The sequence below is a fragment of the Egretta garzetta genome, unplaced genomic scaffold, assembly GCF_000687185.1.
Source record: "Egretta garzetta isolate BGI_Z169 unplaced genomic scaffold, ASM68718v1 scaffold425, whole genome shotgun sequence".
Classification (NCBI taxonomy): domain Eukaryota; kingdom Metazoa; phylum Chordata; class Aves; order Pelecaniformes; family Ardeidae; genus Egretta; species Egretta garzetta.
This window is the reverse complement of record NW_009259796.1, coordinates 1,139,660-1,152,184: the sequence shown is the minus strand read 5'-3', so window position 1 is coordinate 1,152,184 and position 12,525 is coordinate 1,139,660. Positions and strand designations below refer to the sequence as shown.

Here is a 12,525-nt window from a genome sequence, read left to right as displayed (position 1 = left end):
TGTAGTGTCACTAGAACCACTTTGTCAACTCCCTCGACCTGTTCTTGGCAGTCTGACTGTTCCAGTGTTGCTTCTGTTTGTGGTATCTGTTTGTCATTGCAGTCATGGCCACTTGAAATTACCGGAACCCCTATTAGATCTCACCTGTACTATTAATGGAAATAATTTTAATCTTTTTTTAGGGGTATTGGAGCATTTTAAAAACTTAATCAGAAGTAAGCCAGGTAAGTTACTGTGCATCTCAGAATTGCTTAATGTGTTTTCATCTAAAAGCTGTTCCCCTTCAACTAAGAAATGGTTTCTTCCTTACAGATTTTTAAATTCTCAATACTGTTTTCCTTCAACAAAGTTGTCGGGCTATTTGGAATAAGATTTTTTTATCAATAAGATGGCACATAAGAACTAGATAGCAGGTGATAATCATAATTGATCTAACAGTTAAATTAGTATTTTGACTTTCTCTGTTCTGTAACCCATTCTGAAATATTGGTTGTCTTGAATGTTGTTAATCACTCAATTACAAAATCTGTTACACTTTCATAGTGTTCCTGTGTCTTTGTCTGCTAGTTCTACATGGAGCTCTTTCAAAAAAATCAAGTAGCTGGTTTGGTTTTCTGAATATATCAGCTCTAGCATATTCCCCGCCCCCCACCTCTGTGCACACACTTTTGGGAGATATCAAATGTGAACATATGGGCACAGAGTGACACAGCAATAGAATGATCAAGCTGGATAAACAACCTCTGCATAGAATAACCCTACCCAAAAGTGTGGTGTATGGTTTGTGGTTTTTTATTTTTAAATCCTAGAACTCGTTGCTTACTGCAACAACTTGCTCTATGGAGAGCTATCTTCTGCTTCCCTACTCCTTCCCAGCAGAAGGTGTGGGGAGAAGTTTTCTTTCCTTTGTTACAACAGCGTGTCAGTGGTAGATACCATGGGACAGGACAAGAAAAGCTTCACCAATTGCAGGTAATACAGGTTTGCTTCCTTGCAGTGTCTTCTCTGACTTTTACCTTCTGAGAAAGAATGGGTGTTATGGTAACAAGAATGGTGTTCCAATTACTTCCTTAGCAAAAAGATCAAAGCGGGGGTACTAGTCTTTTCTAGGAACTCAGCCTTTAAAGTACTTTTTGTACCTGAATGCTTCAGTCCTGAGCAAGATGAGCATCTCATCTCTCTGTTGGCCTAGTAGAATAACAACTTGGTATTTGTCAGTTATCTCGTAAGGGCAGTGAAGTACTACTATCTAGGAATAAGCTTAGTGAGAGACCTCATAATGTCAGAAGTGTAATCTGCTAATATTGTTGATATATCACTTAAATCTCTTAACTTGCAACCATCTAAAAAGTGGCTAAGTGCATGTATCTGTTTTGTTTTCATGCTTACTTTTTTAATTCTTCAGTCCTCCTGGGAGATTCTTTCGGCGTGTCCATTTCTAAAATTTAAGATTATCTAGTTTCCAGCCTGAAAGTTTCTCCTAACTATTTTGCCTGCTAACTGTATCAATGCTATCCTCTCATTTTAAGTAATCTTCTTCTCCTGGTGTTTTACTCTTGGCACTTACAGAAAGCGTTTATAACCTTTTTGTTGCCAGGCTAAATAATACAGGCTTTATTAGTCACTTCTTGTAAGACCACTTTTCTATTCTTTCAACTGGAATTCATCTCTCTTGACCAAGGCCAACTGTGATGGGATGGAGTATTCCAGATAAATACTTTTTGTACAAAAGCACCGGAAAATTCTAAGTTACTCTGTAATGGTGTGTATATACACCTAAGCATTGGTTCCTCGTCTCCTCTATACCCACCCTGATCTGTACCACCCCCCGCCTCTCCCCCATATCAACACTGTAACTGGAACAGGTAGTCACTAATGCTTATGTCAACTGACAAGGGCTTGGCTTATAGCAAAATCTCTTGTTTTTTAGCACTGAGGTATAGGATCTCCATGCTGCTTGGTGTTACTGTACTTCGTAGTATTGCAAGTGTCTCGTTAGTATAATTTACTCTTCCATATTTTTCACGCATACTTACGATTTTGTGGAAGGGAAGGAGAGAGGAAAGGGAACTTGTAAGTTTTGATAGTTTTGGAAAAAATTGAAGTTTTGAGTTATCTAACCATATCACCTAGGTAGTTATGTTGAAGTAAGCAAGGCTGTAACTGATAAAGCTTTCATCTTATTTCATAGTTTCCTTCTATGGGTAATAGTCTATTCATCACTACAAATACTTTCTACTAAACTCATATGGTGATGTATTCTATTTGGATGCTACTTAGCAGCAACTGGTTGTTTAAATAGTCTTGGATTTAACAAAACAGAAGTAAGGTAATGAATGGCCTCTCTTCTATAAGCCTGAAAATAGTAGCAAGCGTCCTGAGTGCTGTTGTCAAAAAAAAAAATCTTTCGCTTCTGCAATCTGCTGATGCCCTGTTGTTACTGAATTAGGGTTTCAGGATTTAATTCCATCGCAAGTGTGAGTATTGCCTGCCTTCAAGTCTTACAAATGTTTAAGCACCCATAGCTTACACAAACTCTCATTTCCAACTATTTCTGAACATTGGGCTTCCCACTGCACATTCATGCAGCTATGTCTAAAAGATGGAAGTACTTCAGAGAAAAATACTCTTGCTGCAGTGTGTTTGCTGTAACACAGCTTTGAGACTAACGGGTGGAAAGTTGTAGTTTAATAGTCCTCATCCGGAGTACTTGTACTCATTTGCTAAACTCTGGTTCAGTCAGAATGTCTGTCTACATATGTTCATAGAGTAAATAAATACAATTTTTGTGGCACTACTGACATAGTGAAGGAAGGTAGGCTGTCCTGTGAAAAGTATTTGAAAGAACCAGTCTTAAATCTTAGTTTCTCAGGAAAGGAGAGGGTCTATTCCTGGAAATACTGTCCACACTGATAGGATCTTCTTAAATAGTAGTTTGGTTTTTGTTTGTGTTTTTTAAAGCAGAGACAATTTGTCCTTACTATGTTTTTTTGGATCACTTTTGATTGGACTACTTCAAATGCCTGACTTTTAGCCTAAAATATCTAGTTGCTAACAGTAGGAGAAAAAAACAGTGCAAAAGTACGTGTAAGTTCAGTTTTTATACCACTGACTTTAGCTGTATTGTCATAAATGTTACAGCTATACCATGAAAGGTAGTTGCTCCCACAGGGATCTCTATGCTTAGTTCCCTAAAGGGAAGGTGTTCTAAAGATGTTAAACAGCATGCTTAAGCTTTGAACAGCTGAAGGTAAGGAATTCAAGGACCCAGAGTTTTGTGCCCATTAACTCATGAATTCTGCTCTGAGATCAGAGTGTAAGTAGAGAAGATGCAAACTACTGTATTTCTTCTGATTCTCAGATAGCTTGTGTGAGATGTAGCTGAGCTGGTGCTTGTAAACCCCTATCTTTGCTTTATGTGTATTATCCAACTTGTTAAAAAAGCCTACCTTGGAAGTGTTTGGTGTTTCTGTTGACAGTATCAAAAGCAGAAAGTGACTAGTGCAGGTCCAGCCCTGTGCCAGCTCTAGCTAGAAGCTCAACCTGTAATAGGATGTAGTGATTTAAATGTCTAAGTTTGGTTGAGTCAAGGTGCATCCAAAATCAAGGTAGTTTGTTACTACTTAATAGTACTGCAGGTTATGGCAACAAACTAGAGTTGCACCTATTCTTGATGAGTGTTTGCTGTGTTGTTGGGAGGGTTGGTGGCCTGGCTTTGAGGTGGGAAGAATTTTTTAAAATACACATTTGTATCTGGCTATCATCTAAGCTGCTTTGTTCTTTATACTTGCATAGACTGGTGGGAGAGTGGAAGAGAAACTGATCTAACTTCAGGTTGCTTCAGCAGAATTTGAAAGCTTTTACTGGTGATGATTGGTGGTAGTTCAAAGTGTAAGGTTTTAAATTGTCTGTATAAACTTGTACAGATACAGTCCTCTATACTTTGGACCATCTCCTGAAATTTGATGTGCTGAATTCTGACATGAAAATGCCCTGCACAGGTACTACAGTGAAACTAATAATTGTACTCTACCCCTGCACCTTCTGAGGTATTAGTGTGAGAGAAGGGGCTTGAAATAATAACATACTCAAAGATACAAACTTCGGATGAATGTGTGTAGTAGTTGGAAGCTACCTTCTACCAACTACACAAAGCTTTCAGTTTTTGGATTGGAGGAACGAACTTTCTAATTTATTTAGGTGACCACACTCACTAGGATGACTCCCAAGAAATCTAGTTCGGTTTTTAACTTCCATCAGTATTGTGGTACTCTTTGGAAGATATAGTAGAGTTCAGCTAAAAAAACGGCATAGTGCAGACTGATAGGCCTAATGCCTTAAAGACTGGTTTGTTTGGGTGTGGGTTTTTTTTTTTTTTTAGCCTGTAATGTAACTTTAGTAGTAAGTATGAAGAGTGTAAGGAAGTGTAATCACTATTAAGCTTAGAGTTAATGGAGTTGTTTTGCTCAGAATGTCTATCATACTTTAATATGTATAGAATGCTTATTTTATCATTTTAATTAGAAAAGTAGCCATTATAAAACACACACTGCTATACCACATCTGAAATGTTTTTCTTGAAAATAAAAAAGCACCCTTGAAACTTTCAGACTTTTATCATGCAGCTGTCTAATGTAGTAAAAATTGTCATAGTGGTATATGCTAATGGCATATGCTGTCCTTGATATTTGAAAGTATACCACCAGACTGCTCATTTGAAAATTCAATGTTAGAAGCTTTATACCCTCCGCTTTATAATTGGTTAAAAATAGGTATTTAATAGGAAATAGTTGGAACTATTTCTTAACAGATACTGCAAGTTTGAGCAGTGTTTTCAAACTATTTAACTTTCATTTCTGTGAAAGAAGCTTGTGCTGGACAGATCAGGCTGTTTTCAAATTGCACTACGTGGTATCTGTGTCCCAAAACTGTTCTGCCAGGGGAGCCTTTAAATACAAAGAAAATACACAAATGAAGTTTGAAAAGCATAGAAGACAGACCCAAAGTTGGTACAATTAATCCGTCATCTTTGGTAGTTAGTGAGGGTTGGGGGTGCTAGGAAATAATTGATGGGAGAAAAGATTTATTTCAAAGACTTGAAGTGGTGAAGTAGAGGTAGTAAAGATACTGTGATTACTAGAACACTTCATTGCTCATTAATCATATGTGAGATGGGGAGGTACATGCTCCTAGCTGAGTATCTTTGATTAGCAAAACAGATGTAGGATTAAGAGAGGCTGCAGCCTTTATGAAATACCCAAATTTTGCATTTCATATGATAAGGTGCTGTGCAGAGGAGAGGGAAGGAAGAAACTGTGCTCACTTCTGGGCCTACAGGTATTTCCCTTCTTCCTTCATAAGCCTGTGTAATTAATATTCTTTCTTTAATATTTCTCTGAAGCCACTCCATTTTCTCTGTGGTTTTTTACTCAAGTGTTGTAAAGAGAGTTGTTCTGTCTTGCCTCATGATGAAGCTGCCCTCTGCAGTTAAATATCCTTTTGTTTGTCTTGTCTCCCATACTAGTGAATTTTATTAAAGGGCTTAAAATAAATAGTAATGTTGAATAGCTCTAAAGCTATATGAGTGTCTTGTGGAAAAAGACAGGACATCTTGCATAGGAATTGTTAAGTGAAGTTTGCTTCCAATTCAGTGGCATCTTAAAGGTATGGGATTTTTTCATGTTTGCAAAAATGTATTTCAGGAGTGTAGCAAGATGGATGCATAGCTTTGCTCCAAAGTGTTAAATCTCTGATGTACGCACAAAGTGCTTGAAACAAACCCTGGCTTTCTTTCCTCTCTTCCTCACCGTATTCTTTTCCAATCCTAGGCAAGACCAGAATCAATATGTGGTGTTTGGTGGTGATAGGTTGTAGGTTTGCTCATAAGGCATAGTGAACCATCAGTGTAGGATGAAAGGTCACCCATATAGGAGGCAACTCATGAGTTTTCTGATTGGGTCACAAAGCAAATTGCAAGAGTAAAGGTTTATCAACTATTGTAGTATCTAGTTCTTAAGTAATAATTTTGGTCTTAAGATCAAGCTATAGGAAGCTTACAGCTCTGCTTATTCTAAGTATCTTGGAGCTATGGAGAACCTTTTATTCTTCTTCTGATATGTGTTCTGTATTACTGGTAGTCTGTGAATCCTTTCAGTACATCAGAGAGCAGTAATTCAGCTGAGAGGTAACAAAAAGCATTGAACATATTTAGGCAGCATCTATTGGAACATCTCCTTGCCAGGAAGCAAGCAGCCTTTCTTCCGACTCTGAAATGACTATCAGCAAGGAATTCAGGCTTTGGCAAAACTGGCCACGCGATGACCCTGAGGAGAAATACCTTATCAACTCGTTAATCTACTAAACTATAAAGTAGGGGCATAGTTACATTTGTTGCTTGTGCGAGGAAAGTGTGTTGAGTAGCCTAGGAGAGAGAAGGTAAGTCATTGGTGAGGTAAAGCAGAAAAAAAGGGCTGGTGGTACTTGCATGTATGGGAAGGAAGAGAGGAATTTGTGGTAGACTTTTTTTTTTGCCTGTGTTAAAGTTTGTGATGGTTAGTTCTTGTGCGGCTTAAAATTTAGACTAAGTCTGGCATCCTGCTAAAAAGCATTTGAAGAGCTCTAGTATTTAGATTTGTTCAAGTTCAGCGTCTTAACTCTCTCCGTTCGAGTTCTTGGGACACTCATCTGCTATTGCCATACTCTGCGATCACCAGATCCAATGCCTCCTTCCCACAAACTTGTTTTATTTGTCAAATACTGAAAAGGTGTCTATGTGTGGAGTGGAGTAGACAGTCTCATCAATGAAGTGTGCCATAAAGTTGTTTAATTCTTTCATAAATCTTGGTACTCTGGCTTTTGACAACTTTTTCTGTGACTGTAAAGGTTGGAACCTTCCTAAAATGCAGTTGTAGAAGCTAATACTGAGTTTTCTTTTGTGTAGTTACCATGAAGGAATAGCTCTGAGCACTATAAAGTCCTGATCCTATCAATGATAGGATCAGCTTAAAGACAGTTTAACCCTTAGTGTTTAATAGGTGTTTCTTTGGGTGTGACTTCTTTTGTTCAGCTTTTCACAGAACTTCCCTTCTGTTTCTCTATACAGATATTTGGTAGGTAGGTTGGTCCATGATTTCATACAAGGTAAATGTCTTTAATTGTGCCTATGTCAGTAATATGGTATGTGTATTGGAGCTCACCCTTAATTACATCACTACAAGGTATAATGTCAATGTATAAATTGTTTTTTCTTTGGTCGAGAATACGCATCTGTGGCACATAATTCCAAGCTGCCATTGGTTTGAGCACTGTCTAGTTCAGAAAGCTTAAATGTGTTTTAATCCCTTTGTTTGCTGTTGCAGTATCCTTGTGATAGCTAAAGATCCATATGCAGATCCAGGGCTGAGGTAGCCGGAAACTTAACTTGTTTTAATTGGATTTCTTCCTCAAGAACTACAATTAAGCCATTTCCCAGATTGTATCATGTGGCGTACGAATCTTGCCATGCATTAGGCCTTTGACCTTATTTGTGTAGCATTTGGGTAGAAGTCTTCGTTCACGAGGATAGCATAACCTGCTTGAGACAGTCTAGAAAGGAAGCCTCAATAGACATGAGCTCAGTACTAAATATCAGTGATTAGAAAAACAAAAGGAAAACTGAGATCCACCTGATTTGTCCAAAACTTCTTAAAATGATATTTTGAAGATGCAAAAACTTGAGACCCATTCTATTTAAGTGGAAACCAGGTGAGTACTCCCCTGTCCCCTGGAAACCTAGATGATTTTTTTTCTTTTTTTTAGTTTTAAAGTGTTTAAGCAATGCTGGTATGAGTAAACAGGCTTCTCAACTTCTGGCATTTCTGTATATAAACTTGTTTCAAGCTGAAGCTGAATATTATCAAAATGAAGACCCAGTCTCTTCCCTCTTTACCTTGTTTCTAAGGTAGATCTACTTAATGCTCTTGGGTAATCTTGGGTTTATCTGTGGCACTTGTCTAATCTGCTTGTACGTGTCCACTGTTTTTTGTGTTTCTTCTTCCAGCAGTAACTTCTGTAAGAACTAGTCTCTGAATTTCTTCATTCTAATGGCTAATTAAAATTTTCTTTTTTGTTTTCACCTCCCCCCTAAGTTGTCTAGAAGACTGCAGAGAACATTTTATGTTAATTTAGACTTTGGGTGGCCAAACCATGTTTGACTAGCCACTGAGCTCACTAGGTCTCTCTGTAATTTAAGACAGCTTGGCAAAAGTTGATTAGGAACTTGGCTCAGGCAACCTGCTGTACTGCAACTTGGGGCATGTATTGTCTAACAGGCTCTGCAGGTAGGACATGGATAGGTACCATATCAGTATTTGTTTTGTAGTGCTATTGCACTTGATTTTACTTAAGGGCTGTGTGTGCCAGGTGCACATGAATGGCAAACTGCAAATAAGGCACCATCTGGTCTATGGGGTTAGAATAGGGAAGAGGCTTGGTGCTGTAGCAGTAAGTTCTGCATTCAGACTTACAATGTTGAAGTAAATGGAGCTGTGCAGCTCAAAGGCAGCTGGGCATTAAGCATTGTGCAGGGCAGACTTGGAGTAGGCTATGATCTCAGGTACTTCTTGGTTCACTTGTATGACAAATCAATGAAATCGAACTTCTAAATTGAAATTTGCACTAATTGCTCAACTGACTTTTTTCTTCACTGGTGATAAACGCCTTCTGCCCCAACTTTGCCACATCTGTTTACTTGGTCTTAACTTGACCACCTACCTGCTAGCTTGTCTTCATTTCTGGCAGTGTCACTAAGTCTGTACTTCATGAAGGATTCTGTGCTTTCATTCATGTTGTCTTACAGAAGGTAAAAGCTCCTCATTCAAATTCATTCCCTTTTTCTGAAGAGAATGTTCTCCCTCAAGCTTGCCAGGCAGCATGTTTTTTTATAACGTTAGTGGAAGCTTAAGCCACCACACAGATAGTGAATTTTGGCTCCCACTAAACAAGGGTTTCTGGAGAAGCTGAAAATGAAGGACAGATGAGATTTTACTTCTGTTGCTTGTGATGGTGTTTCTTGGGAGTGTACTAGAAACAAGAATTCGCATCAATTCACTCGGGTACAAATAGCAGAGTTCTGGTCAGAATTTGACTGGTGGACAACATGTTCTTTTTTTCCCTTGGAGATACCAGTTGCTTTTGTTTAATTCAAATAGGAAAAAAGGTATTCTTTCCATTGTTGCTAACAAGCTGGAACCACACTTGTAACACCAGGTAGCAGAACTGCATACTGAGACTCTCACAGTGTAAACTCTTGTCTAGCAGCTTGTTAGTAAGTTTAAGGGTCCTGTGGATGTGAAGTCAAGCTCTTGCTATAGGATCTGATTTGGCAGAGAAATTTTGCTCTGTGACACAAGTGTACAGAAAAAAAAACCCTTTCAACACACCCATTCCTTGCTTTTTCCCTTCTTTCCCATTGGTGTGCTAAAAGGGAAAAAGATCTGCCAACAAAGAGGCAAAAACTGGTTCAGTTTTCTGCAGCTAATGTTTGCTATGCTTTTATGTGCCTGTTCTCCCTGTGGTATAACAAATCTTTTGTGTTACTGAGATGACAAGTATCTCTGGGTTTCTTCTGAAGCTAGGCTGTTGCTGGCTAACTTGCAGCTATCCAAATCAGACTAATCTTTTACTGAATATAGCTTGATTCGTAAGTTTCTGGATTCTTATGTGTTTGATAATCTTTAAATTTGTGAGCAGAAAAAAATGTAACTGCTGCAGAATTGGCTGAATTACGTAACAGAACTTAATGTTTAGCTGGTTAAAAAAACCAAAACAAAACAGAGCACTGAAGACCAAGAAACTACAGGTGTTGTAAACATGAAAATATTTTCTTGAAGTGTTGAGCCTGGCATTCTGCCACTGAGAGAGCATTCCCTTCCTTTGTTAATGAGTTCAAGTCAAACTCTACACTGATGGAAAACTTCTGCTGAACTAGTTTAGATGTGTTAACAGTGACATGGAAAGGTAACAAACTTGGTTTATTTGGAGAACAACAATTTAATTCTTTGAGGTTTTTTTTACAAGGGCAGATTCTCTCAATTAAGTTGTGATCTACCCTTGTAAATAAATGTTCCAAGAGATCATTTTTATTATAAACTTTATTGCTGATGCTCTCAAAAATGAGAGTAATAGTTGCCGTTGACAACACTTTTAATTTCCAAACATATTAATTACAATATTTATAGATATTAATGCTAAACTGTAGGGAAGCAAGAGAATAAAATGAATTACTTTCCATTTTTCTTAGATCTTCATCCAGAAGAGAAGTTGTGAATGACATTTGTACTTTTGTGAACCAAAATGCAGTCCAAAGAAGATTGACATAACTTGTAATATTTCTGTCCTGGATGAATATAAGAGAAACCAACCAGTGAGGTAGCAGAACTGAAGAGGGATGCCCTCAAAACAGCATTATGGTTGTTCCATGCAACTCCTTTACTCTTTTTCGCAGACTGCAGCTTCTAGTCTTCCAGAGGAAAGGAGTGTAGGAGATAAAGGCTTTTACAGTCTTAACATTAGCTAGACCCCTTAACCAGCTCACAAGAATTTAATTAAGCTTTAGTGCTGGTTTAACTTCTTAGTGCCCTAAAATGGTGATTCTTTCTTCAGTAGTGAAATGAGGCTATGGATTCCTGCGTACCATGAGCTGTGGACACTAGTCATACAGACCTGAGCTGACCTCTGTATTCTGTACAACCTTACACAGAATAGAATATGAACAATGTTTTTTTTCTTCCTTTAAGCTGTTCAGATGAACAGGAGTGTTATGCTTTCTAACTTTTGCAGGTGCAATTTTTTTTACCTAATTTGTGGCCCTCCCCTCCATCCATAGGTTTCTCTTGGTTCTTGAGATGTTTAAAATCTTGAAGAGTCAATTGTACTGTTGACTGGTTATAAAGCCATCTGCCAGTGGTATCTGTCCCTCTCTCTAGTTTTGAGTAGTTCCCTGTTTGCTGTTTCAGTTTGACCTCCCACAGCCCAAAAGGACTCACTAAGGTCCATCTGACAAAAGTCACCATGTGAATTTTACATCGTTAGATGCAGTGCAGCAGGTAAGCCTTAGTGTACTCTAGCATCTTTAAATCATGTAGACAGCTTATAGCTCTTAATAGGGCAGAGGTAGAAGCGGCAGCAGCTAAGAAAATAAGTGATAACTTGCTCCTTCCTATGTTGGAAGAAGAAAAGCTTGTTATTCCTTAAGGCTCAATGCTTTCATGTAGCTGAATAACCCAGGATTTGCACAAATGCAGCCAAAATCCACCTTACTGTACCTCACAGCACCTTGTAGCTCATAGCACAATATCTTTTTCCCTTGTTTGTGTATAGAAATTTGCTGTCAGGAAGAAGGGAGGGATGATAGGAATTTGGGAGATGTCACAGAAAATTTTTCTAGGGAATCTTCAATATGTTGTTGTACCCATGCCCTAAATTATTCCATGAACTATTTCACAAGCAGAAGGGACAAGAGGCTGCTAAACTGAAAATACAGACTTCTGTCTGCATGGAGCTTTGACATGAAATTTATGTTGGGAGGCGAGGACTGCAGTGTGGGAAAAAAAAAAAACCAACAACCAAACTGGACAGTGGATTACTATTGAATTGAGAGAGTATAGTAAGGAAGAGTATTGTGTGGGGGAAAAAAAAAAAAAATCAGCTGCATAAGAATCGGTTTCAAACAACTAACTGGACTAAAAAGTTGTCCTAATAATGAATTTCTGAGTCAGGTGGTGAAATAGTAGAAGTAATTGAATGAATGCTTGCAAGTGCTTGCTTGCAAGGCAAGACAATAAATGTATGTTTGCAGGTAAATGAGGAGAACCTTGTGAGCTGGGAGCAAAAATGAGGTGCAGCTATGAGATCAGTTTAAAATAATGTAGGTACAAAACAATTCAGCTGAACCATATGAAGTAAGTTTTTCAGTTTAGTTGCAATTAAAGTCTCAGCTCTTAAATGCGTTGTATGTTTGTATATTTAAAATGTTGCTTCTACCTTAACTGACTAGATTTGTCACAGATAGAGCTGATTGAGTAAACTTCATTGAAGTGAAAGAATACAAATCAGAAGTCTTAGACAACATTTTTTTGATGAGTAGGCTGAACTCTGGGTTCTGGCTGGCAAGATGTGCAACTTACTGGAAGATAATGTTCTGAATTTACAAGGCGCATAAACATCCTCCCGTCTCTTCCTCCTTCTCCCCCCTTTGCCTAATACTGACTTCAGGGCAGTAAGTTGTTGCAGTTTTGAGAAGCTGGCTTGCTGCAGCAGCGTTAAGTAAGGCTGTTTATTGGGCTGAGGTACAAAAGAGAAGGTGTGCTGACCAGTGTGCTTAACTCAACAAGCAGGTAACAGGCTTTATAATAGAGTGTTATAGGCAGAGGTGCTAGGCATATGGTTAAATATTCAGGAAATTGGGGTGCCAAGAGCCTGAAAAATTCTTGTACTACCAAGACTCTTGCAAAGAACTTAAACCCCCAAAAAACAAAGCACCAAACA

The 12,525-nt window shown here is 38.3% G+C and overlaps 1 protein-coding gene across 1 annotated transcript in view; it reads left to right on the top strand.

Moving 5' to 3' along the window:
- The first annotated feature begins 697 nt into the window (after positions 1-697).
- Positions 698-12,525, top strand: part of TRIP12 (thyroid hormone receptor interactor 12) — a 69,100-nt gene continuing 57,272 nt past the window's right edge. Inside the window, exon 1 of the mRNA XM_035895295.1 lies at positions 698-972. The gene's annotated coding sequence lies outside the window, so the exon portion shown is untranslated. The remainder of the gene's footprint in view (positions 973-12,525) is intronic.